This window comes from Quercus suber, unplaced genomic scaffold, assembly GCF_002906115.3.
Source record: "Quercus suber isolate HL8 unplaced genomic scaffold, Cork oak 2.0 scaffold_148, whole genome shotgun sequence".
In the NCBI taxonomy this organism is placed as follows: Eukaryota; Viridiplantae; Streptophyta; class Magnoliopsida; order Fagales; family Fagaceae; genus Quercus; species Quercus suber.
Window position 1 is genome coordinate 1276434 of NW_027069609.1, and position 25699 is coordinate 1302132.

The following is a 25699-nucleotide window of genomic DNA, read 5'->3' on the forward strand; positions in this document are numbered from 1 at the left end:
GGGTTACCCTCCAAGGTCGTTCCTTGGCATCGATTCGAGGAGCTTAACCGCGATCGCCCCCCTCATTTATCTGTTTCTTTCCCTTATATAGCCCTTTTTCCTCACAATCTCTTTCTTCCACCTGTCGATCATCCACACCTCTTCCTTTTGATCATCCGTCCCATCAACCGCTTTAACAGTACTCATGTGAGTTACAGTAACCAAGGTTGCCCTGTCTAGAAGTCACATCCCCATTAGTACGGCCAGAGGGTTAGGTGAGCGCATTTAGTGTGGAGGTGACAACTTATCCTGGGCTTGCTCCCCCACTTAACGTCGGTCTCGGTCCTCCGAGGACAGGGTCATCCTCGACGGGGCTCCGAGCAACTCAGTCCTTCATGCTTCGTCCTCGGGCGCTCCTTCTTCCTCAGCATGGGCCTTGGGCCGGATGTAAAGTGGGCCGAGGTTACCAAGTTCTCAGGCCCCACAATTATTATAATAATAATAATAATAATTATTATTATTATTATTATTGTGCAATAAATGAACCAAAGTCATACATGAGTTGTTACCCTGTTACATTGGGGAGAAGTTTACTCGAATAAGTGGCGTTGTTAATGTTGAGTTTCTTAATGCTAGTAAATATCAATCACGTATGAGAATTATCTCTTGAGCCTGGGGTTAGTGACTTGGTGTTAGAAATTTGTTCATAATCTATTCAATAGATTTTGAAAAACTGTCTACCATTTTTTTTAATGTATCTATTTACTTATTATATTTTGAATTTATGTTCTATAAATTAATACGATATTTTATTTGTAATTTTTCCATAAACTTATATTTTAAATTTATACAAAACTATTATAGATAAAAGTCATAACAATTTGGTATTGTTGAATTATTTCAAATTGCTTGGACTCTAGTCAAAACGTATTTCCCAAATTAATTTATTTTATTTACATTGAACTTATTAATATATACCTAACATTTCTTTCATGATTATATGTTTTGATTTTTTTAATAGGTAAATAAAATCTTCTTTGTAACCACTTGTTCTCTACGTTTTATATTTGAATATTGATTTAATATTGTATACGTAGATATCCTTTTTTTGGTTTATTAACCATGATGTATCCTATTTTCTATGCAAATATTCACAAAGGATAAACAAATCTGTTTAGCCTTTATTGATTATTTCTATTTGTATTTTTTTTAAGGGTTGTGTTAACGGGTACCGAGCAGTGGCCGTTAAGCACACATTTTTCTGACACTATATTTGTTTTTTTTCTTCCATTTATATTACTTTTTCAGATTCACATAAGGTGTAATACCTCCATTTTCTTTACAATTTTTTTTAACTTTTTTAACTTTAACATTTTAACATTTTTTTTTATTATATTTTATTTAATGGCTGAGATTGAAAGTTACTTTTTCAACTTTCAATCTCAGCCATTGATTAGATATTGCATCAAGTGCAATACCCTAATGTAGCGTTTGGTACAAGGTAATGTTTCAAAATTCCCATGATTAGTTTCAAATCACGCTAGGGAATTAGATGTCAGAGGAATCTGGATTCCCCCCTTAAACCCCTCTCAATAGGAATGTAGATTCCCTTTAAAATAGGTGGGAATCCAGATTCCCAAGCTTAAAGGAAATTGTATTTTTTATAAATTGACAATTTTAACCCTTTTTCCTTATTATTTAAGCAATTAAGATAAAATATAAAACAAATCATCAATATCTTTTCATTTGTCTTTATCTTTTCCTGCCAAAATAACATAAACAGGATAGACAACTCTGCTGATATATTTTTTAACAAAGTTTTATTTAGGTTTCACGTGTGAAAAAAAAAAGGGTTTGAAGGGGACTCTCCATTATTGCCAAGTATTCACTTTTGTTGTTGTGTGTTACTAAACAAATTATTAATGGATTTATTTTCATGGAAAATAAATAATTTTAATGAATTTGTCATAATTAATAGTTTATATTTGGTTTTTCATTATTTATTTAGAGGAAGATTTTTTTTTTTAAATAACTTGGTAGTTCACATTCAAATCTAAGGATAGAATGCGAAAAATAAATAATTCATTTAAGATTTATGAGAATAAATCAAACATTATCATCTCATATTCCAAAAAATTTTAAGAAATTTCTAATGAAGCCAAACATAAAATTAGCTACATTTCTAAGAATCTGAATGCCATGAGTAATATAAATTCATCCATACTAAACACTACTTAAGTATTGCACTGAATCCTACTTTTTCAGTGTTATAGGTATTATTTCAAATTTTTTTTGACTTTTTCAGACAAATATTTTTTGTCTTTTCCGCCCTTAACCAGCACCAAGCGGTGCTGGTTAACATTCTCCTTTTTTTAATCCTGTTTTATCTACATTCCTATATATAATTTTGTTATATGACTTTTGCATTGTCATATATTTCACTTTTATTTTTATTTTGAGTATCAATTCCAATATATAATCATTATAACGAAAGTATCAATTTCCACAAGTAAAAAATCGTAAAATAATTAATTTTTCATTCTATTTTGTTTGTTTTTAGTCTGTTTATTTTCAGTTTTTAAAATTTTTTTCTTAAAAAAGTACAATTATATTTTAGACAATAAATAAAATAATCTCATCTCAATTGAGCTGTGTTCCGTTGAGTTGAGTATGGAGTACTAAAGGCTCTGCAATTTGGAGCACCACATCGGCTAAAAAGTAACAATGGGTATTGAGCATTGGCCAGTCAAAGTCAAACTGAAACATTACTGTTTACACAGTACACACAAAGACTGTAATTTTTGGGTGAGAGACTTTTGTACCCCCAAATCTTCTAAAAGTTTCATCTTTCATTGCATTGTTTTTGGGAGAGAAACAAAGAGAGTTCATTCTAGTATTCTACCCAAAAATAAACAAAGAGGGTTCACACTTCACTGGCAAATAAATGGGATACAGAGTGGACTGAGAACTGAGGCCTCTGCTATATGCAGCAGTACTGTTCCGACTCACACACGCAAACAAACAAACGGGACAGTGGACAGTCAAGCAACACAGTAAATACTGAAGTAAATATTAAAATAATATTAAAAAATTATTTTCTATTTAAAACAGCTACTTCAGTATTTTAATTTAAAATTTTAAAAATAATGAATTTGTAATTTAAATAGAAAAAAAAAAAAAGACTAAAATGCAAAATTTATCTTCTAAGTTTCATTATTTTTCATTTCAGTCCTCTAAATTTGCATTTTGTCATTTCAGTACTCTAAGTTTCAATATTTCTCAATTCAATTCTCTGTTAACAGTCCGTCTATTGGTACCGTTAAGCTGCTCAAAATGATGTCTTTTGGCCTTAATTTAATATTTAATTTTTATTTATTTCTTAATTTAAAAAAAAAAACCCAGAAATTAGAGGGAGATGAGACACAGATCGAAGGACCAAAAGAGGATGTTGCTGCCTCAGACTCCTGTCATACAAATCAACACGTATCTTTCTACACCATCAATCAAAACAAACAAACGAACATAGATTGATCAAACTAAATCACCAAATTTTAACCCACAAAAAAATAAAATAAAATTTGAAAATGTCTCCGGAGGTTGATCTTCTAGAAAATGGCGGTGACCCCTCGTCCTTAATCTTTGTCATTGAGATTATCAATAGCGTACGATCTCTTCTAGCTACAACGTAATATAATCTTTCCCATCAAATTCTTCAACAATCTTTGCATCCCAACACAATTTTTTTTTTCTTTCAAAGGTCATTTAGTCCTTTTTCGAAGTTTTTTTTTAAGCTTTGAGAGATGGACGGCAAGACGCAGATCATTTGGGCCTCTCGATCTCTATTTCTCTTTCTCCATCTCAGTCTCAGTTATTGGGTTAGGCTAGGGGTGGGTGGGATTTGTATCGTGTTCTTCAGATGGGGGAGGGACGACATGTTTACTTAATTTAATTTCTGTTTTTTTTTTTTTTTTTTTTCAAATTAACGTTTTTTAAAATTAAGAAATAAATAATAAAATAAATATTAAATATAAACAATGGCCAAAACGACGTCGTTTTGGATAGCTTAACGGCAGATATGGATGTTGAGTTAATGGAAGACTGAATTGAGAAGATTTGAAACTTAGAAGATTGAAATGACAAAATGCAAACTTAAAAGACTGAAATAAAAAATTGTGAAACTTAAAAGGTGAATTTTACATTTTAAACCAAAAAAATAAATAAAAAAAGTCCTTACAAGTCCAAGCTCCCTCTCCGTGAATAATATTTTTTAATTTATCACTTTCTAATCTCCAAGCTCTCTTTCTCTCGGTGAAAATCTCAAGCGCTCTCTCAAGGTGAAGGTGGGTGGATGGTGGTTTCGAGTGAAGGTGGATCAGAGGTACTGAAGGTGGTTTCTGTTGAAGGTGACCTCTCTCTCTCCTCTCTCTAAATCCATGGCCGAAATCCCAACTCTCTCTCTCTCTAAATTTATGGCCGAAAACCAGCTTTCTCTCTCTCTAAACCTTGGCCAAAACCCAACTCTTCTCAGACCGAAAACCCTGCCCTATCTCTCTCAACCTTGGCCGAAAACCCAACTCTCTCTCTCTCTCTAAACCATGGCCAAAAACCCAACTCTCTTCTCTCTCTCTCTAAATCCGTGGCTATTTGTAGTTTCGGATCTTGGGTTTTGTTCATCGATTTGGGATTTGAGTTTTGAGTTTTGTGTTTGGTTTTTTAGAAAGCATGAGAAAATCTGTGTTGAGTTTTGTTTTGGGGCCAAAAAATCTGGGTTTGAGTTTTGTCTTTGTGTAATTGTTGAATGTCTTTGAGTTTTGTCTCTACGTAATTGGTGAAAAAAAACTGGGTTGAGTTTTGGGTTTGGGTTCTGAAATTTTGTCTATGTAATTGTGGGTTATGATTTGTTGATCTGGGTTTTCACCTTGTTCAGATTTGGCTGAAATTGTTGTATTCATGGGTTGCTGTAAGCCTTTATGGTGTTTGATTAATTTTCTCAATAATTGATTCCTTTCATCTATCTCCATTTGATTTTGAATGCAATTACAAAATGCAATATTTTTGGACTTAGCGTTAGATTCAAAGCCCAACTTAAGATTTGTTTCGTTTCTTTTCTGTGTTTGAGAGAGAGATGAAGAGAGAGAAACCAACGAATTACCAGATCTAAATTCAAGTTTTTTTATTTTATTTTATAATTTTGTTTATATATATATGTGAATTGATTTTGTTTTGTACAATATTCATTTATAATTTTTTTGAGTTTGATTTTCTTGTGTTCTTGTGATTGATTTTCTGGGTTTGTTTAAATTTTTTTGATTTGTGCTCTTCTGTCTTTTTGATGATGAGGAAGTCTTTTTGATGACGAGGAAGTATAAATTCATGTGTTTTTTTTTCTTTTTTAAATTGATCCATTAAAATTTTAAATTTTAAGCTGACATGGATCTGATCTGATGAGGCATTTATTAAATAACAAATAAATTTTTTTAATATTATTTTAATGTCCGCATCAATATTTATTGTGCCTGCATTCCATTTGTCACATCAGTCATTTTTGTCAAGTGACTAATGCCAAGAAGCAAAATGAAGTTCGTTTTTTAAGCGGTAAAATGAAAACATAGGGCTAAAAGGGTATTTACGCCAAAAAAATTTCATCTTTCTTTCCTTTGTTTTTGGGAGAGATATACTCGATCAGAAGACCGCTCAACACATTTTACCCAGCCAAAAGCTTAGTTCAAAGTGCTATATACTACTGTTGGTGTTGGGTAAATTTTCTACAACTCACTTTCACTTCTTATTTTTGTTTTCTTTTGACTCGATCATGTAATGTAAAAAAGCTTACATCTTTTATTATGTGATTCTTCATTTTTGTGGTTGTGGATGACTCCATTGAAACACAAAATGTCCTCTTCTATGTAAGCTATTAAGGTGATATAGCTGTAGTCAGAATGGTTATCTCTTGATTCTTGCTAATAATAATTTGCTGGTAAGATCCAACCATAAATGACAAATATTCCTCTTCAATTTTTTACTAAGGCCTGAAATCTCTTTACATCCTACTTCCAAATAAATTTGACTATCATGTATGCTGGTCTGTATATTTCTTTGATTTTTTATTTTTCTGAGACATATATCACTAGCTAGCTTGAGCATTCGATGATAGTGGAAACAATAACTCTCTTATGGAACAAAAGATTTATACCAAAATAAAATTTTGGTTTTAATAACAGAGAGAGTGTATGATTAAAGTAGCCATGGGCTCACACTTGTCCAAGTTTAACAACGATGGCTATGATTGCTTTTATATGTATATATATGATTGCTTAAATTGACTACTCTCTACTCTATTTAATTGGATTTACTGTGATTCTAAGATAAATAAAAATTATATTTCTTATAAAATGATATGTTAACTTTTAAACAAAGCAAAAAGGTAATTCAAATATTTTTATTATTATTATTTTGGTAAAGAGAATTTTTACTTTTGGTGATATGACTATAATATTATTTATAATCATGTCAATTATTAGGAATTTTATAATAAATTGATAGTATTTTAACCTTTTCCTTTGATTTAATTAGTTTTAATGATGCATGATATATGACTTGATTTTTTTTTTAATATTTAAATAAGACATGCTTGACTAGCTATTTCACATTTTCCTATCCAATAATCATCAAAACGTAACTTTAAGCACGCTTTACCTAATAATATTGATCATATTTCATTAGTTGCATGAATTAATAAATTTATTTTATTCTTAATACTATCATTTCTATTTTTATTTTTTTTACAAGATTTACATTTAGGCCACTATGCCACAAGAAATAAAATGGAATATTACAGTTTATCAAATATAATTTATTCATTTAGTACACAAAGTATATATGAATTGTTAAATTTTATTTTATTTTTAATGGAATGAATTGTTAGATTTGACCTCTAAAAGTATGGATTAAATGAAATTTTTAGTGCGTATTTGTACAACACACTATCAATTTCATTTTAATCTATAAATTTCATTTTAATCTATACGGACGTTAAAAGGCTTAAATATAGTAATTGAAATTTACAGAGTAAATTGTCCACAAAAGGCATTGTAAGTTCCTCAAAATAAAATGACTATTTGTTTGAATTGATTTGTTAAATTTTTAAAAATTTTGACATGACATCAATAAATTAATTATCATATTAGTTTGTAGATCTTTTTGCTTTTGTATCATATTTGATAGTAACTTTTAACACTTTCTTTGGATATAATTATTTCTCAATGATTCATTTTAGTATTTACTCTCAAAAAGCCAAACGTACACAACGCTTCAAGTTCAACTAATATGACTTATTATCAAACTTGAAGAGACCATGATAATGCCCCATCTGATTCTGCGGGAAAGGACTAACATTTTTTCAAGAATATTCTCTACGAGACTCTTTGTGATCAAAAGCTTGTAAGAATACTTACATCTCTCTCTCTCATTTTTATTAGAAAAATTTGAGTCTACTTAAGAAACATAGACTTGATTGGCTAGCTGCAGCTTGTTTAATTTGGATAGTACTATGTATGTATATATGACGATCACCCTTCTAGTATATTTATTTGTGAATTTGGAAAACATGTGACTTTGTGTGTTTTTATTTTACAAATCTTGCATTTCATTTGCATGTAAAATTGACCAGAGATTCTAAATTTGTAGATGATTCCAAAAACCTTTATAAGGAAATATTGAGAAAATTTGTCAAGCCCAACATTTCTTAAGCTACCAAATGGTGCAAAATGGAAGGTAGAATTGACATACCACGATGGTGAGATTTGATTACAAAAAGGGTGGAAAGAATTTGCTGAGTGTTGCTCTTTAAAGCAAGGACACTTACTAGTTTTCAGATTTGAAGATAACTCTCACTTTGATATGCTCATATTTGATGAGACTGCAACTAAAATAGACTATCCTTCCAATAGACCCAATTGTAACGAGCAAGGTAAGGTTGATGAAGAATGTGAGAGTGAAAATTCTGTTCAAATCTTATCCGACTCCCCTCAACACCCAATAACAAGAGATACATCATTAATCTCATAGTGTTGGGGGCAATCTCACAAGAAGAAGATGAAACGATTGAATGGCAAAGACAAAGCTGAAGCACTTAAGAAGGCAAGTGGGTTCAAATCGAAAAATCCTTATTTCATGGTGGTCTTGCAACCATCTTTCGTTAAGGCATGGTGCATGGTAAGCTTTCAATTCAAAGCTTGTGTACTAGAGCAATGCTATCAAGGTTTTGTTGTACGTTGTTATAATATATATATATATATATTACATGGTACTAATTAATAATATGTAATTTGAGTAGAGCGTACTAGTTTCCTTTGCAGAGAAAATGTATATTCAAAATGGACAAGATGTGATGCTTAAAGTTGGTGATCAATCATGAGAGGTGAGGTTTTTGATTCCTAGGAATGGACGAGGAGATTCATTTTCTAATGGTAGGTTTACATTTACAAATGAAAATAATTTGTGAGTGGGAGATGTTTGAGTTTTTGAGCTGATCAGAGTGATGATGTTGTGCTGAAGGTTTCTATTTTTAGAGTTTAGACACTGCCTCTAGCTCAGTTAAGCAGTTGCAAAAGTTTATGTTGTGGTTATTAATTATTTTCTTGTAACCAAGGGCCCTTGCCTTATTAGGACTTCTAATTTCTAATTGTCTATCAAAATATTAACCGGACCCTATATTTACCTATATATTAGGACACATGACACAAAATTTTAAACTCTAATATATAGGTAAATATAAGGTCCGGTTAATACTTTGATAAATAATTAGAAATTAGAAATCCTAATAAGGCAAGGGCCCTTGGTTACAAGAAAATAATTAATAACCACAACATAAACTTTTGCAACTGCTTAACCGAGCCAGAGGCAGTGTCTAAACTCTAAAAATAGAAACTTTCAGCACAACATCATCACTCTTGATCAGCTTAAAGACGCAAACATCTCCCACTCGCAGATTATTTTCATTTGCAAATGTAGACCAACTATTAGAAAATGAATCCCCTCTTCCATTCCTAGGAATCAAAAACCTCACCTCCCATGATTGATCACCAACTTTAAGCATCACATCTTGTCCATTTTGAATATACATTTTCTTCGCAAAGGAAACTGGTTCACTTTGCTCAAATTACATATTATTAATTAGTACCATATAATATATGTAACAACGCACAGTAAAACCTTGACAACTTTGCTCTAGTATGCAAGCTTTGAATTGAAAGCTTACCATGCCTTAACGAAAGATGGTTGCATGACCACCATGAAATAAGGAATTTTCAATTTGAACCCACTTGCCTTCTTAAGGGCTTCAGCTTTGTCTTTGCCATTCAATTGTTTCATCTTCCTGTGAGATCTCCCCCAACATTGTGAGATTAATGATGTATCCTTTGTTTTTGGGCGATGAGGAGAGTCCGATAAGATTTGAACAGAACTTTCACTCTCACATTCTTCATCAACCTTGCTCGTTACTATTGGGTCTATTTGAAGGATAGTTTATTTCAGTTGCACTCTCATCAAATATGAGCATATGAAAGTGAGTCATCTGAAAACTAATAAGCGTCCTTGCTTTAAAGAGCAACACTCAGCAAATTCTTTCCACCCTTTTTGTAACCAAACCTCGCTATTGTGGTATGCCAATTCTACCTTCCATTTTGCACCATTTGGAAGCTTAAGAAATGTCAGGCTTGACAAATTTTCTCCATATTTCCTTACAAATGTGTTTGGAATCATCTACAAATTAAAAATCTCTAGTCATTTTTACATGCAAATGAAATGCAAGCTTTGTAAAATAAAAACACACAAAGTCACATGTTTTCCAAATTCGCAAATAAATATACTAGCAGGGTGATCATCATCATATATATATACACATGGTACTATCCAAATTAAACAAGCTGCAACTAGCCAATCAAGTCTATGTTCCTTAAGTAGCGTCAAATTTTTCGAATAAAAATGTGAGAGAGAGAGAGAGATGTAAGTATTCTTACAAGCTTTTGATCACAAAGAGTCTCCTTGAGAATATTCTTGAAAAAATGTGAGTCCTCTCCCGCAAAATCAGATGGGGCATTATCGTGGTCTCTCTGAGTTTGATAATAAGTCATATTAGTTGAACTTGAAGCGTTGTGTACGTTTGGCTTTTTGAGAGTAAAATACTAAAATAAATCATTGAAAAATAATTATATCCAAAGAAAACATTAAAAAGCTACTATCAAATATGATACAAAAGCAAAAAGATCTACAAACTAATATGATAATTAATTTATTGATGCCATGTCAATATATATATATATATATATATATGTTTTAGCGTTATTATAAAATTTAACAAACATAATTTATGTATTATTTATTCGGATTATATAGTATTTTTAATTATAGTAAATGTGTCGATTTAGTTAGAAAATCTTTGACTACTCTAATTAAATGTCCGATCTATATGTATATATATATATATATTTCCAATAAAATTACCAGGACCCATACAATATATATTCACATATATGGCTAAATTAACGACAGAGGAGAATCAAATCAAAATAGCATATCTTAGAAAAAAATATCTGATATTGTGGGCCAAATTTTGAAGCAACTACACGGCTAATTAGCGACACAAATGACCCCCTTTTAGCCATATAGTATTAAACTTTAAAATCAAGACAACAAGGATATCAATCATGCATGTACCTAATAAGTAACGAATCTATGTTCAGTTTGGGAGTATTGAGCAAGGAGTCAATTTTGTACTTGAAGTTGTAACGGTTTGACTAGTGAAACGATATATTTTGGTATTGGTGTACCGTTTTGGGTTTATCGTTATTTTATATATATATATATGTATGTGTGTGTATTATAATAAATATAAAAATTTACCATAAAACATTACTTCAATTCAAAACAAATTATTCATGGTTTTAAACCTTAGAATCAATTAAAAGAAAGAAAAAAAAAACACAATATAAAAAATAGAAAGCTTAATAATTCATTGCATAATAAGACAACAAATAATACTAATATATTAATGCAAATACATTATCATTCTGCCCTTACAAAAATTCAAAAATTACGAAACTATAAAAAATAAAAAAAAAAAAAAAGCTTTTTTTTTTTTTTGGTACCGACCGGTATTGCCCGAAATCAGTTGGTATAGTCAGTACGGTCGATATTTAAATCAGTATAAAACATTGGTATTTCAATATCGGTATACATACCGGCTGGTACTAGTACGATATCGACTACATTGGTATAGATTGCATAGTGCAATTTTCTTTGTCCGCATCTTAAATTTCAAATGTTAAACGTACATCAAAATTGTTGGTATCTTCGTTGTGAATTATTCGAAGTTACATATGTGGTAACTTAGGATTCTCTCAATTTTGCGATTTAAAATTTTATTTTTTAGGTTCAATAATAAAGTAAAATTTATTATATTATTTAAAATTTTAAACTTATAATATAAATATTATAATATGAAAAATATTATTTTTGGATAATTTATGGTTGTAAAGTTGTAATTTACAACTATTTTTTGTATTGGCTTTAATTTCGTACCAAATTTGATTGTAATTTATTCAATCATTTTTTTTTTTTTGTATTTATGTGGGTTTTTAATTGTAAGGAATGAGTGTGAAGACTCAAACTTAAAATGATGAACAAGTGGATTTCGCGAGTGTCTTACGAGAAGCTAACCTGCGAAATAGCCACGTGTAGAGCACATGATTGAAAGGCAAAGAGTCATGCTAGCTTGAAGTTTTCACGAGTATCTCGCGGGTAAGACCTTCCAGCGAAATACTCGCCAAACATTCTATTTCGCTAATTTGTCATGTTTTGTTTTATTAAGTTTTTATCCACACTATATATACTCTCATTATATATATATTGTAAGCAGTATTTTTCAGAGAGAAAACCCTAAAATACACATTTGAGAGTTAGAGATTGTTATACCCACAATCATCTACATATTTCCTTGTAGTTTTCCTCTACTCCTACCTCTCTATCTCTAAATCCTTGAGAGGTTGATAGACCAAACACTTACCACACCCAATCTAAGTGTAAAGTGAGGTTTTAGTGCTACTGGGAAGTATTGGAAGAACCAATCATTGGCGGATGCAATCGGGTTGAATTGCGGGATTTGGGAAAGTTAGAGAAGACAAGATTCCGAGAAGCCAGTTGATAGAGGAGCTTGAAGAGCTCAAGGTAGACTAGGCTTAGAGTGTCTTTTGTTATTGTGTACTTTTTATTCTCTAGTAGGTCGATTACCGCTTGGAGGCGATGGAGAGGTTTTTTGCTGAGTTCTTCGATTTCCTTTCCGATAACACGTCTCGATGTTATCTTGTGTTTTCATCTTTCTTTCCTACTCTTTAAGCTTTTCTTTTATTGTTGATATTGGTTGAATATGGCTTAGAATAGCTTTATCGGTTGTTTGCGCTCATTTACTCTTAAGTTAGAGTAAAACAATCAATTCGTAATTTTTATTGGAGGTCTAAACAAGTTCTTGTGTTTTCACACAAATCCGAGCTTTCAATGGTTAAGTTTTAATTATATTGTATCAAAACTTTGGCTTCACAAAATTTTCAAATTAATGGTCTGGACTTAATTCAGGTTATTTGTACTATAGTTGCCACTGCTTGCTATTAGCTTTTGAATTTGTGCTAAATTAGTTTTATTATTAAGCTCATATACTAGACCAGAAACTGTGCCTTGTGTTAAAGCCTTAAAGTGAAATCAGATTGAAGAATTGAGGAATAGAGAAGAAGAAGAAAAAGAAGCAGTTCAGAAGAAGAAGAATGATAAATGTTGATATCTGCTTAAGCTACAGTCGTTTTGTAATAACTTTATAAACTACAAGTAGCTTTTCTGTTATAGTTTGTTAGTTGTTAAATACTGCTTTAGGTGACAGGTGTCTTGTTCTTATTGATTTCTAGTTAGTTTATAGTTTATTATGATTTTCCCACTCTCTTCTTCTAATATATAAGGATAAAGTTTTTGTAATTTAATACATATTCGCATATACAACTTCACAGATTGATTCTCTCTCTCTCTCTCTCTCTCTCTCAAATTCCTAATCTTCATTGTTGAAGGCTCAAGCTTTTGTCAATCTCAACAGCTTGTACGATCCATGGGAGATTAATCAAAAGTCTACGGTCATAACTTGCTCAAATTAAAGAATCTGCACAAGTGCCTATGTTGTTCCAACTTGTTAATAAGGATTTGTTCATTATTTCAAGACAAATTAGTCAAGAAGCTCCTATTTCGCTCAATGCTAAAATCAAAACTAAACTAAATGAATAAAACAAAAGAAAATTAAATATCTACATATATAATAATTATAAACTCTTAATGCAATGAAGTTTCAACTTATCTACTGATCATCAGCTTCTCTCCTCGTATTCATGCTGCTTAAATCGGAATAAAAATCTTCATTCCCACTCATATTTTGCTCCACCAATGATCATTAAAAATGGGAAAGGGCATTTTTATTCTCTTCTACAACATCAAAATTGAACTGTACCAAAATGAATCCATGCCTCATATGCTGAGATCGTGAGTTCAATTCTTGTCTTCTCTACTTTACCTCCCATTTAAATTCTTATATATTGGGTCTTACCTATTAAAAGGTAGTTTCAGCTCACAGGTGAGGGAGAATATTTAAAGTATGTAGTTAAATAATTAAATTTACCGTATCCAAAGAGCTTAAACTTTTGGGACAATCGATAATTTAATATGTACAACTTTGATATCATAAAAGTAGAGAGAGTTTAAGATCTATGACTATGCCTAGGGCTAACATCATTCTCCAATGATTAAATAAAGGAAATAAGGGAATAGAAAAAGGAAACATGGACCGTGAAAAATGGGTGTGGACATTTCAGGGATACTGAGCAACTTCGTCACTGAATCATCATGGAAATTATTTTGAAACAGCGCTGTAAGTGCCATGAAATTTGAAATCAATTTCTAGAGATATTATATAGGGAGGGATTGGCATGAACAAGANATATAAATATAATATAAAAAAAAAAAAAAAAATTAAAAAAAAAAAAAACTTAAAAAAAAAAAAAAAAAAAAAAAAAAAAAAACACAATATAAAAATAGAAAGCTTAATAATTCATTGCATAATAAGACAACAAATAATATATATATTAATGCAAATACATTATCATTCTGCCCTTACAAAAATTCAAAAATTACGAAACTATAAAAATAAAAAAAAAAAAAAAGCTTCTTTTTTTTTTTTGGTACCGACCGGTATTGCCCGAAATCAGTTGGTATAGTCAGTACGGTCGATATTTAAATCAGTATAAAACATTGGTATTTCAATATCGGTATACATACCGGCTGGTACTAGTACGATATCGACTACATTGGTATAGATTGCATAGTGCAATTTTCTTTGTCCGCATCTTAAATTTCAAATGTTAAACGTACATCAAAATTGTTGGTATCTTCGTTGTGAATTATTCGAAGTTACATATGTGGTAACTTAGGATTCTCTCAATTTTGCGATTTAAAATTTTATTTTTTAGGTTCAATAATAAAGTAAAATTTATTATATTATTTAAAATTTTAAACTTATAATATAAATATTATAATATGAAAAATATTATTTTTGGATAATTTATGGTTGTAAAGTTGTAATTTACAACTATTTTTTGTATTGGCTTTAATTTCGTACCAAATTTGATTGTAATTTATTCAATCATTTTTTTTTTTTGTATTTATGTGGGTTTTTAATTGTAAGGAATGAGTGTGAAGACTCAAACTTAAAATGATGAACAAGTGGATTTCGCGAGTGTCTTACGAGAAGCTAACCTGCGAAATAGCCACGTGTAGAGCACATGATTGAAAGGCAAAGAGTCATGCTAGCTTGAAGTTTTCACGAGTATCTCGCGGGTAAGACCTTCCAGCGAAATACTCGCCAAACATTCTATTTCGCTAATTTGTCATGTTTTGTTTTATTAAGTTTTTATCCACACTATATATACTCTCATTATATATATATTGTAAGCAGTATTTTTCAGAGAGAAAACCCTAAAATACACACTTGAGAGTTAGAGATTGTTATACCCACAATCATCTACATATTTCCTTGTAGTTTTCCTCTACTCCTACCTCTCTATCTCTAAATCCTTGAGAGGTTGATAGACCAAACACTTACCACACCCAATCTAAGTGTAAAGTGAGGTTTTAGTGCTACTGGGAAGTATTGGAAGAAGCCAATCATTGGCGGATGCAATCGGGTTGAATTGCGGGATTTGGGAAAGTTAGAGAAGACAAGATTCCGAGAAGCCAGTTGATAGGAGGAGCTTGAAGAGCTCAAGGTAGACTAGGCTTAGAGTGTCTTTTGTTATTAGTGTACTTTTTATTCTCTAGTAGGTCGATTACCGCTTGGAGGGCGATGGAGAGGTTTTTTGCTGAGTTCTTCGATTTCCTTTCCGATAACACGTCTCGATGTTATCTTGTGTTTTCATCTTTCTTTCCTACTCTTTAAGCTTTTCTTTTATTGTTGATATTGGTTGAATATGGCTTAGAATAGCTTTATCGGTTGTTTGCGCTCATTTACTCTTAAGTTAGAGTAAAAACAATCAATTCGTAATTTTTATTGGAGGTCTAAACAAGTTCTTGTGTTTTCACACAAATCCGAGCTTTCAATGGTTTAAGTTTTAATTATATTGTATCAAAACTTTGGCTTCACAAAATTTTCAAATTAATGGTCTGGACTTAATTCAGGTTATTTGTACTATAGTTGCCACTGCTTGCTATTAGCTTTTGAATTTGTGCTAAATTAGTTTTATTATTAAGCTCATATACTAGACCAGAAACTGTGCCTTGTGTTAAAGCCTTAAAGTGAAATCAGATTGAAGAATTGAGGAATAGAGAAGAAGAAGAAAAAGAAGCAGTTCAGAAGAAGAAGAATGATAAATGTTGATATCTGCTTAAGCTACAGTCGTTTTGTAATAACTTTATAAACTACAAGTAGCTTTTCTGTTATAGTTTGTTAGTTGTTAAATACTGCTTTAGGTGACAGGTGTCTTGTTCTTATTGATTTCTAGTTAGTTTATAGTTTATTATGATTTTCCCACTCTCTTCTTCTAATATATAAGGATAAAGTTTTTGTAATTTAATACATATTCGCATATACAACTTCACAGATTGATTCTCTCTCTCTCTCTCTCTCTCTCTCTCAAATTCCTAATCTTCATTGTTGAAGGCTCAAGCTTTTGTCAATCTCAACAGCTTGTACGATCCATGGGAGATTAATCAAAAGTCTACGGTCATAACTTGCTCAAATTAAAGAATCTGCACAAGTGCCTATGTTGTTCCAACTTGTTAATAAGGATTTGTTCATTATTTCAAGACAAATTAGTCAAGAAGCTCCTATTTCGCTCAATGCTAAAATCAAAACTAAACTAAATGAATAAAACAAAAGAAAATTAAATATCTACATATATAATAATTATAAACTCTTAATGCAATGAAGTTTCAACTTATCTACTGATCATCAGCTTCTCTCCTCGTATTCATGCTGCTTAAATCGGAATAAAAATCTTCATTCCCACTCATATTTTGCTCCACCAATGATCATTAAAAATGGGAAAGGGCATTTTTATTCTCTTCTACAACATCAAAATTGAACTGTACCAAAATGAATCCATGCCTCATATGCTGAGATCGTGAGTTCAATTCTTGTCTTCTCTACTTTACCTCCCATTTAAATTCTTATATATTGGGTCTTACCTATTAAAAGGTAGTTTCAGCTCACAGGTGAGGGAGAATATTTAAAGTATGTAGTTAAATAATTAAATTTACCGTATCCAAAGAGCTAAAACTTTTGGGACAATCGATAATTTAATATGTACAACTTTGATATCATGAAAGTAGAGAGAGTTTAAGATCTATGACTATGCCTAGGGCTAACATCATTCTCCAATGATTAAATAAAGGAAATAAGGGAATAGAAAAAGGAAACATGGACCGTGAAAAATGGGTGTGGACATTTCAGGGATACTGAGCAACTTCGTCACTGAATCATCATGGAAATTATTTTGAAACAGCGCTGTAAGTGCCATGAAATTTGAAATCAATTTCTAGAGATATTGTATAGGGAGGGATTGGCATGAACAAGAGTTGAAAACTCTTGCAACACAGTCAATACTTTGAGGGAAAAACTATTGGGTCCCAAATAAGATTATCACGAATATTAGAAATCCAAAATAGCAATCATACATGATGATGCTGAAAAAATCAACAGTGAATTGCACAATGCTCGTACCCTCGAAACGATACCTGCACAGAGAAAAGAGGACCTAACAGAGAGCACCGGTGTAGTGCCGGCCAAATACCCTCCGAAGGTTAAGTTAGAAAGTAAAAGTATGCTCACAACTCTAGAGTTAGAGAGGGTCAATTATGCGTACCTCGGCTTATGAGGGTATTGGGGCTTTAATAGTGGCTTGAGATTGACATCCCTTCTTGATGCGGAGTCTTTTCCTTATAGGACTCTTCCCGTGGAGTCCAAAACGTGATGAACAAGTCTCCTCCTTACGCGGAAGATTTTTACCAAGTATACCAGATTTCCGAAGTCCTACTAGCGCAAGGACTCTATTTGGGCTCTTACGAGAATGGGCCAAAATATCCCTCCTTAGGGGCTCAACAGGCCATGGATATCTAGCCCAGCATAATTCAGCCCGTCCGTGTCCGGCCCGTTCACATCAGGTCCGTCCATATAGGGCCGTGCAAATGGTGGATCCGTCTATTCGGGCTTAATAGATTTTTTCCCTTTTCAATACACAAGAACACAATTATTTACGTGAAAAACTCTCTTTGAAGGGAAAAATTACGGGATAAACTTCGAATAATTTCACTATTATTAAATCAATTACAATAATTCTTATGTCTCACAGCTAAGAAAAAAAAAAATTTCTCTTATTTTTCTTTGCTCTCACACATGCAAATTATCTTTCTCAAAAGGCGGCAATCTTTTTTTCTATTTTTTTTTTCACTATGCGGCGCCCCTCTCTTTTTCTTATGCGGCACACCTATTTCTTTTTCTTTTCACTGTGCGGCATCCACATTCTATTCTCATAGAAATAGAATTCTATTCTATCCAACAAATCTCATTACATGGGCTACTACGTGGGCTGGATTTAATCTGCCTCACACCTCCTAGGAACTTATGGTATTTTGGTCATTTTTTAGGTTCCGAGTGTATTTGGTCATTTTTTGGGTTTTTGGGTATTTGGTAATTTTTAGGTTGTGGGGATATTTTGATTTTTTTTGGTTTTTAGGGATATTTTGGTCATTTTGTAGGTTTTGGGGTTATTTTGGTATTTTAGGGTTTGGGGGTATTTTGGTCATTTTTTAAGATTTTAGAATACTTTGGTCATTTTCACTTTATGGGCATTTTGGTAATTTTGATAATTGTGTAATTGAGTGAGTTGAGGTTTACCCATAATAATTGAGTTGGGTTGAGTTTAAGTTAGAAGTAATTAGTTAAACTAGCATGTTACTCCATGCAAACGCATGGATGCATTTAAAATTAAACAAAATTTTATTATAAAAATATAAATGATTAGTCAAATTAATTTTTTTAAAAAGCATGTAACACATGCATTCATGCATACATATTGATACATTTAAAATTAAACACATTTTTATCATAAAATATAGATAATTAGTCAAATTATTTTTTTAAGTAAACATAATTAGTCACATATTAAAATTCTTACCTAAATTTAATATTACTTATGATAATTTTTTTTTTAATTTTTAATAAGATAGAGCATGTGGTGATTTTTGTTATGTGATGATTTTTATTTTATTTATTTTTTGAAAAACATGTGGTGATTTTTATTAAGTATATGTGATTTTTTTTCTTCTAATTTTATAGTTCATTAATATTTGATTCTTAGTATTTTGCACACTTTAACTCACTTGACAAAAGATTAAAAACTTAAGTAGACACATGTCACAAGCTTAAGTGGATAATTATGGTGTAATTCCCACATAAATTTAGATATATGATGCAAAATTGGATTATAATTTCAAATTCTAATTCAATTTTCTCTAAACTTTACCTATTAATATATATATATATATAGATGACTTATAAATCTGAATTTTTTTAGTTATATGATTATGTTTTTTTATGGTTAATTATATTGTACTCCTCGTTTTCTACACTAAATTAACTAATTTTGCACAAAAATTTAAAAATTTAGATTAGATGGGACGCGTGACACAAAATTAAACTTTAATTGAAATTCAATGTTTACACTAAATTAACTCACTTGGCACAAAATTTTAAAATTTAGATTAGATAAGACACATGGCGTAAAATTAGACTCTAATTGAATTCTAATTTGAAATTTAATTGGATTTTCTCCCTGCTTTACCTATTATTATATACTAGTATGTAACCCTGTGCTACCGCATGGGATTGGTTAATTGTAATGATGCTATTGGCCAATTTTTGTTTTGTTTTGTTTTGTTTTGTTTTTGTTTTTTTGGGTTTATCACATGGATGATAGAATTAAATCAAACAATGAAAAATATATATTGCATTTTATTACTTAAGTAATGCTACAGTAAAGAAAAAAGAGAATATTGCATTTTATTATTTAAAATATATAAAGGAATATTAATGGAACTTTCTTCAAAAGTTTCTAATAAAATTGGACATGAATAGTGTATTGGAATCAGAAGTGTGTTGCAATTCAATGTTTTTAGTGGAGATGCCATCAGATAGCACTTTTCCCCTATAGACATGTCTAATACGCTGTCCTTGAGTTTATTTTGAGTACGTTTCAAGCCAAAGTCAATATTGTTGTCTCTTTTAACACTTCAAATTGCCATTGATCAATTTCACAAAATTAAAATTTACAGAACATTTTACCTTCTTGTTTTTTCAACATATGAAGGTTAAATGTTTCTATTAAAATCCAAAAGTTCACCTAACTAAAAATCATATATACATGTCTTTCATCAATTGTTAATAGCTCTACAATCTATTTATGCACCAAAAGCAATAACTAACTTGAAAGAAGAGAAAGATTACATGTTAGCATAACTATCACTTCCAAACATCATTAATCAAAGATTAAAATGAAATTATAATTCAAAATAATTCTAGCAGTTGCCTGTGTCCCAAATTGTAAGCTTCAATCTTCTCCCACCAATTGTGAGCAACTTAATCTCAAAATCCACACCTGAAAATGATTAAAACAATAATGAAAGTTCATAATACAATCTAAAGAATGAAAATAGTGATCCCTACAAAAATAGAAATAAAAGGACATGAAAGCTATTGGTGCACCTAATAATACAAAGACTAAGGAAGCTCTTGGCCACCCTAATTAGGTCTTGGGTTTTCTCAAACCAAGATAATATTGACTATTTAACTCAAACGTTCGGATAGCACACAATGCAGAATTGTGACTAATGAAGTTAAAAAAAAAAAAAAAACAATTACACTTTGATTTCCAATCATGGTAACAATGTACACTTCAAATCGCAATACTTGTAATGAAGTGAACTCAAATAAATGATAAATCGGGCAAAACTGTTATGGAACTTTGCCACTCCATGCTAATGTTGCCTTTAGAAAATAATCTATAATGTTGCTAGCTTGCCTCTTGGCCTTCAGTTAATCCTCCCTTAAAATAGTAGAAGCCAAAATAAAACCACATAACTTGTCAACCGCAATGAATGTGACTTCTCTAGACCAAAAAAGGTGAGTCTATATATTAAATCTTACTTTAAGCATAGACTTTGATAAAAACACAATTTGAGCTAGACTATCTATCATTTATTGAGGTAGAGAATAAGTCATTCACAAAAACTTCTTTCTTACCTTCATGAAGATATCAATATCTAGATAAGGCATAATATTGGCTGCTTTCTCTCTTCTAGACAACTCTGCTTACATCTCTGCAAATTTATAAAATAATATGCATGTGTTTATTGAGGTAGAGAATAAGTCATTCACAAAAACTTCTTTCTTACCTTCATGAAGATATCAATATCTAGATAAGGCATAATATTGGCTGCTTTCTCTCTTCTAGACAACTCTGCTTACATCTCTGAAAATTTACAAAATAATATGCATGTGAGTCTTGTACTACAAAAACTGATTATGTGGAGTACACCAACCATAATACTGTGAAACATTACAGTTAACAACATTATTAAAAAAATTCAAATACTCTAACGGAATTTGAAAGAGAGAATTATTGTTTGGAATTCACATCCTTTCTCATGGTGTGAAAATTCATAAAAATTACCAAAATTTAATAGTTAAACCAAATTTTTTTTTTTGGTACTCTAACATCAAAGCATCGAATATTCTTTTATAGGCCAAAAATACAAACAAATAAATAACATCCTAAGTTTTTTAGCTTATTAGGATGATTAAGTTACTCAAGTATGACTTATAAAAAAAAAAAAAAAATCAAGTATGAATTTTATGCACTAATAACACCAACAAAGATACTCTTGACAAAGAAATCATATTCACTCATTTGTTACACTTTGCCTGAATAGATTGTAACATTGACTTCCTTAATTTCTTGTTCCAATTCCACGCCATTTCTCACATTGCAAATATGCATAAAACTAATGAATTTCAACGTTTTAACCAACAATGTCTAGTAACTGACCAACCAATTTTGCCTATGAGTCATGGGCCAGGAAAATGGACAGTAACTGCACGACTGATATAAAGCTTCTAAGATAATAGATTATGGATGAATCTTGCAACTCAATGTGTCAACTTCAAGGAATTGGGTTAAGACATGCATGTTCTCAAGGTTAGTAAACTTGCACCAAGATGTAGATATGACTGGCTCCCATAGGTGCTTGTAAAAGTATTCTTGTGTTTATGGTTATATGCTTTTCCATTTTGTATTTATAATTTCCCTCAGCCTGATAAAGAAACAATAAGATTAGAAATAATTAAGACCATATGTTAAGGTCTAGCCTGGTTTCTCACTTTTTAAAAATAAGATGCTATTGAGTTTTTGCTAGAGCAAAGGAACACTAAAACCAAGAAAGTTATACCTTTTTCTTTCAATTTGTACTCAAAAGAACATATAATTAAGAAGACATAACTTATTGAAGGTGACGCACAACAATGTAATTAACCATGATTAATTACAATTACAGAGAATTGTTAAAATTAGAGCTTGGAAATAAAAGTGATACACGTAAACTGAGACTGGAGCATCAAAATTGTGTACATGAAGATGAAGTGCAATTCCAACACTTGTTATTCCAAACACAAGCTTCAATAAAATATATATTTTGCTTCTAAGCCAAAAGGGACTGCCAAAATAATCAAGAGTATAACCTGCAAGAAAGACACATATTTGCCAGTTTGCTAAACCACACGCAAAGCCAAACTACAGGTTTACAAATATCCTCATACTCAATTGCTTTAAATTTCAAACTCACAAATAATAATAATAATTTCCAACCAAATTCAAAATTATAAAACTACAAAATACAATCAACTCTAGAATACAATCCAAATTCATAATTATAAAGCAAGAAATAAAAATTTTATCAACACATTTTTAATTCCCTATTTCTCTATAATGAAGAGGCAGAAGGCTGGTATTTTAGGTAGCCAAATAATTATTCAACCAAACAAACGATTAAGCTAAGGTAAATCGGATATGCTAAAAAAAACCTAAATAGCAAATAAAGCAAAACTTGAAGATAAAGCAAAACCTGTAGGATTGTTGTTAGATTTTGAGGGTTGGGAGGCTCTTCAATACTATCTCCACTACAAAACCCATTCATATCCACAATATTTTCTTACAAAACCTGTAGAATTTGATTTTCTATTAATGTTTCCCTGACTTCAACAAAAAAGAATAGAGAGGAAAAAAGGTTTAGGAATTGAAATCCCTAAATTGACAGAAAACCTAATTGAAGACAGTAGGAAAAGAGATTAGTCATAGATTAATTGAGAAATACCTAGAGAGAATGATCTGATATGGTGGCTGGGTCGGAGATTGAAAACGTTGGCATCCATGGTCGAGCTTGGGTCTGCGTTTGAGAGAGGAACACCCATGGTCGTGCTACAGAGAGAGAACCTGACCACAGAGATATGGAAAAATAGTAAAATAGCCAAAATTCAAGATAGCTAAAAAGAAACTCAAAAACATCCTTTACTATGATATAACCTTTACAAAAACCCAAAATCTAATCAATGCACCAGATGAAAAGAGGGGGGAGATGTCAGAAGCTCTTTAAACCAAGAAATATCCTGCAGGAAGCTAAAATTAGGTAATTATTTTTTATAATGGGCTTTTTCTTTGAAAAAAATTCTTATCCATTGTTACTCTTACAAAACACTATCAAAATGAGATCACCTGCAAGAATTGCACCCCAAAAAAAAAATCACCAATTCAACTAAAAAATATTCATCCTATTTTCATTTCTCCATTTTCTAGGCAACAAACAGGAATTTAACCAAAATAAGAAAGCATAAATATCACCCAAATAAAAAATATATAATAGTTCCATTTTTATTTCATCCTATTTTCTCGACAACCAAACAACGTGTAAACAAAAGAAAATTCTTTGGTTCTTGGCAACCAAACAAAACTTAAGCAAAAGAAAAAAAGCAAAGAAAGAGTGTACCTTCCATGGAGGCGGAGCAGTGGAGAGATTGAACCGCAGAGGAGAAGTTGAGAGATTGGTAACTGAACACAGGAGGAGGAATGGAAGAAGAAGTAGGGAAGGTTCTAGAAAGATACGGAGAAGAATAAAAAATCCTAGACCTAAGAGAAGAAGAAGCTTTGGAACTCCATTGGAGGTGTTGTTTATGGGTGAAGGGGAATTTTTTCATTCTTGATACTAAAGTCGGCTTCATCTTCCTTCTTCTGCTTCTTTTTTCTAGAAAAAATTAAAAAAAAAAGAAAAGATAACTCTAATCTGAGATTTAACGAAGGTGAGAGGCTCATTTTTTGAGAGACACTAAGAGACGTTCTCATTAGTAGCCCAAAAAAAAAAAGATCACAACATTTAAATGTAGAACACAGATTTCTAGAAGGGGAGGTGAAATTGGACTCCGATTTCTGAGCACAATATTTAAATGTAGAACATAGATTTCTAGAAGGGGAGGTGAAATTGGACTCTAATTTTTGATTTGAATTGGACAATTAGAAGGATAAATCTAGACACTTGGCACAAAATTAGAACTCTAACTGGAATTGCAATTTGAGATTCTCTCTGCTTCACCTATTATTATATATATATATGGGTTTTAATGGGTAGATGAGTTTTATATACCCAACCCAATTATGCATACTCCAAGCCCACCCATTTGACACCACTACCAACAAAGATCTCAATATCTTGTATTAGTATTAAAGCCCTAATACTTCAATCAAAATAATTTTTGAAGAATTTTCTTCTATTGAACATGAATTTCTCCATAGTGACAGTTTGCTCAAGAGGTTTATTAGCTTTTCTTTTATGTGTTTTAATTGGTTTTTCAATGATGAACAGGGAAGTGAGTTACTTTTTTGCAATAAAATTAACCGCAGGCAAATACAGTGATGCTTTCTAATCACAAGTGGCAAAAATACAACTACCTTAAACCACATGTGGATTAAGTGAAATTAGCCCTACTTTTTTTTTTTTTTTTTTTTTCTATTTCGTATCAAGACGTACACTTGTCTTGGGTTGGAGGAACATGTAAAATTGTTTTAGAATGTTAAATTAGAATAAAAAAGGCTCCAATAAGTTATTTTCATCAGCTTCTTTTACTACTAAATTAATTATATATGAACCTTCATTTTTTTTTCCTTTTTTTTGAGAAACTCATCCGAAAGTTTTATTTAGGGACGTGCTAAATCAGCACTTATAAAATCATCAATGCTTGGTGGAACATATTTCATCCACACCATTGTACTCTAGGAGAATTGAGCTCTCCTAGCTAATGCGCTATATTACTTTTCTACTTAGACGAGGGAAGTTACAGCCAATTTATAGTTTGAGATTGTTTATTTTAGACAATTCATATTTAAACATGAAACTCATTTTAAATTGTGAGATTTTACCTATCCTTACTTAGAAAAGAAACAAAATAAATTTTAAAACTTATACTTAAATAAGTTAGAAAAAAATAACAATAAACTAGATTTATATTTGTATCTCACTTTTGAAGCCAACCATGAAGATTGGGAGGTAGCACCTTTTGAGTAACTATTTTTAGTCACTCATCAGTCATCATAACATGTAGGACGCATAAATATGCGCAGTCCCAAGTCCGCACATTGTAGTAAAGTAGCTACAAACAACCGTTTCATAAGATAATTTTTTAAAAATGGTAGTCAATGGATAATTTATGAAAAAAAAAAAAGAGTGAATGGTGACTAGTGACAAAGTCATTTTTAAAATGTTGGCTAGCATATATTTATTAAGAAAAATAAACACAAATTTTGCCACAATTTTAATGCCGCTCAATTGGACTGTCACAATTGTGACAAATTTTTGGGGTACAAAAGTTGTGTTTTTAGAATAAATATATAAATATAGACACACACACACGTGTGTGAGGGAGGTTGGCTTTTGGGGTAGAAGAGCATTTGCATGCAAGAAAAGTGTCCACTGAGATGTTGATACTTCACCCACTTGGCTGAAGTATTGCACACTATTACCAGTGGCGGCTCTAAAAATTTTG

General features: G+C 31.2%; 2 long non-coding RNA genes across 2 annotated transcripts; both read right to left on the bottom strand.

Annotated features, from left to right (window-relative positions):
- Window positions 1–20347: 20347 nt before the first annotated feature.
- On the bottom strand, window positions 20348–22243 carry LOC136069047 (uncharacterized). The gene is made up of 2 exons (XR_010630339.1): window positions 20858–22243; window positions 20348–20723 (listed from the first exon to the last, which is right to left on the bottom strand). It is a non-coding gene; the product is annotated as an uncharacterized LOC136069047 (long non-coding RNA).
- Window positions 22244–22263: 20 nt separating this feature from the next.
- On the bottom strand, window positions 22264–23918 carry LOC136069048 (uncharacterized). Its single transcript, XR_010630340.1, has 3 exons — window positions 23653–23918; window positions 22984–23275; window positions 22264–22830 (listed from the first exon to the last, which is right to left on the bottom strand). It is a non-coding gene; the product is annotated as an uncharacterized LOC136069048 (long non-coding RNA).
- Between the last annotated feature and the right edge of the window lie 1781 nt (window positions 23919–25699).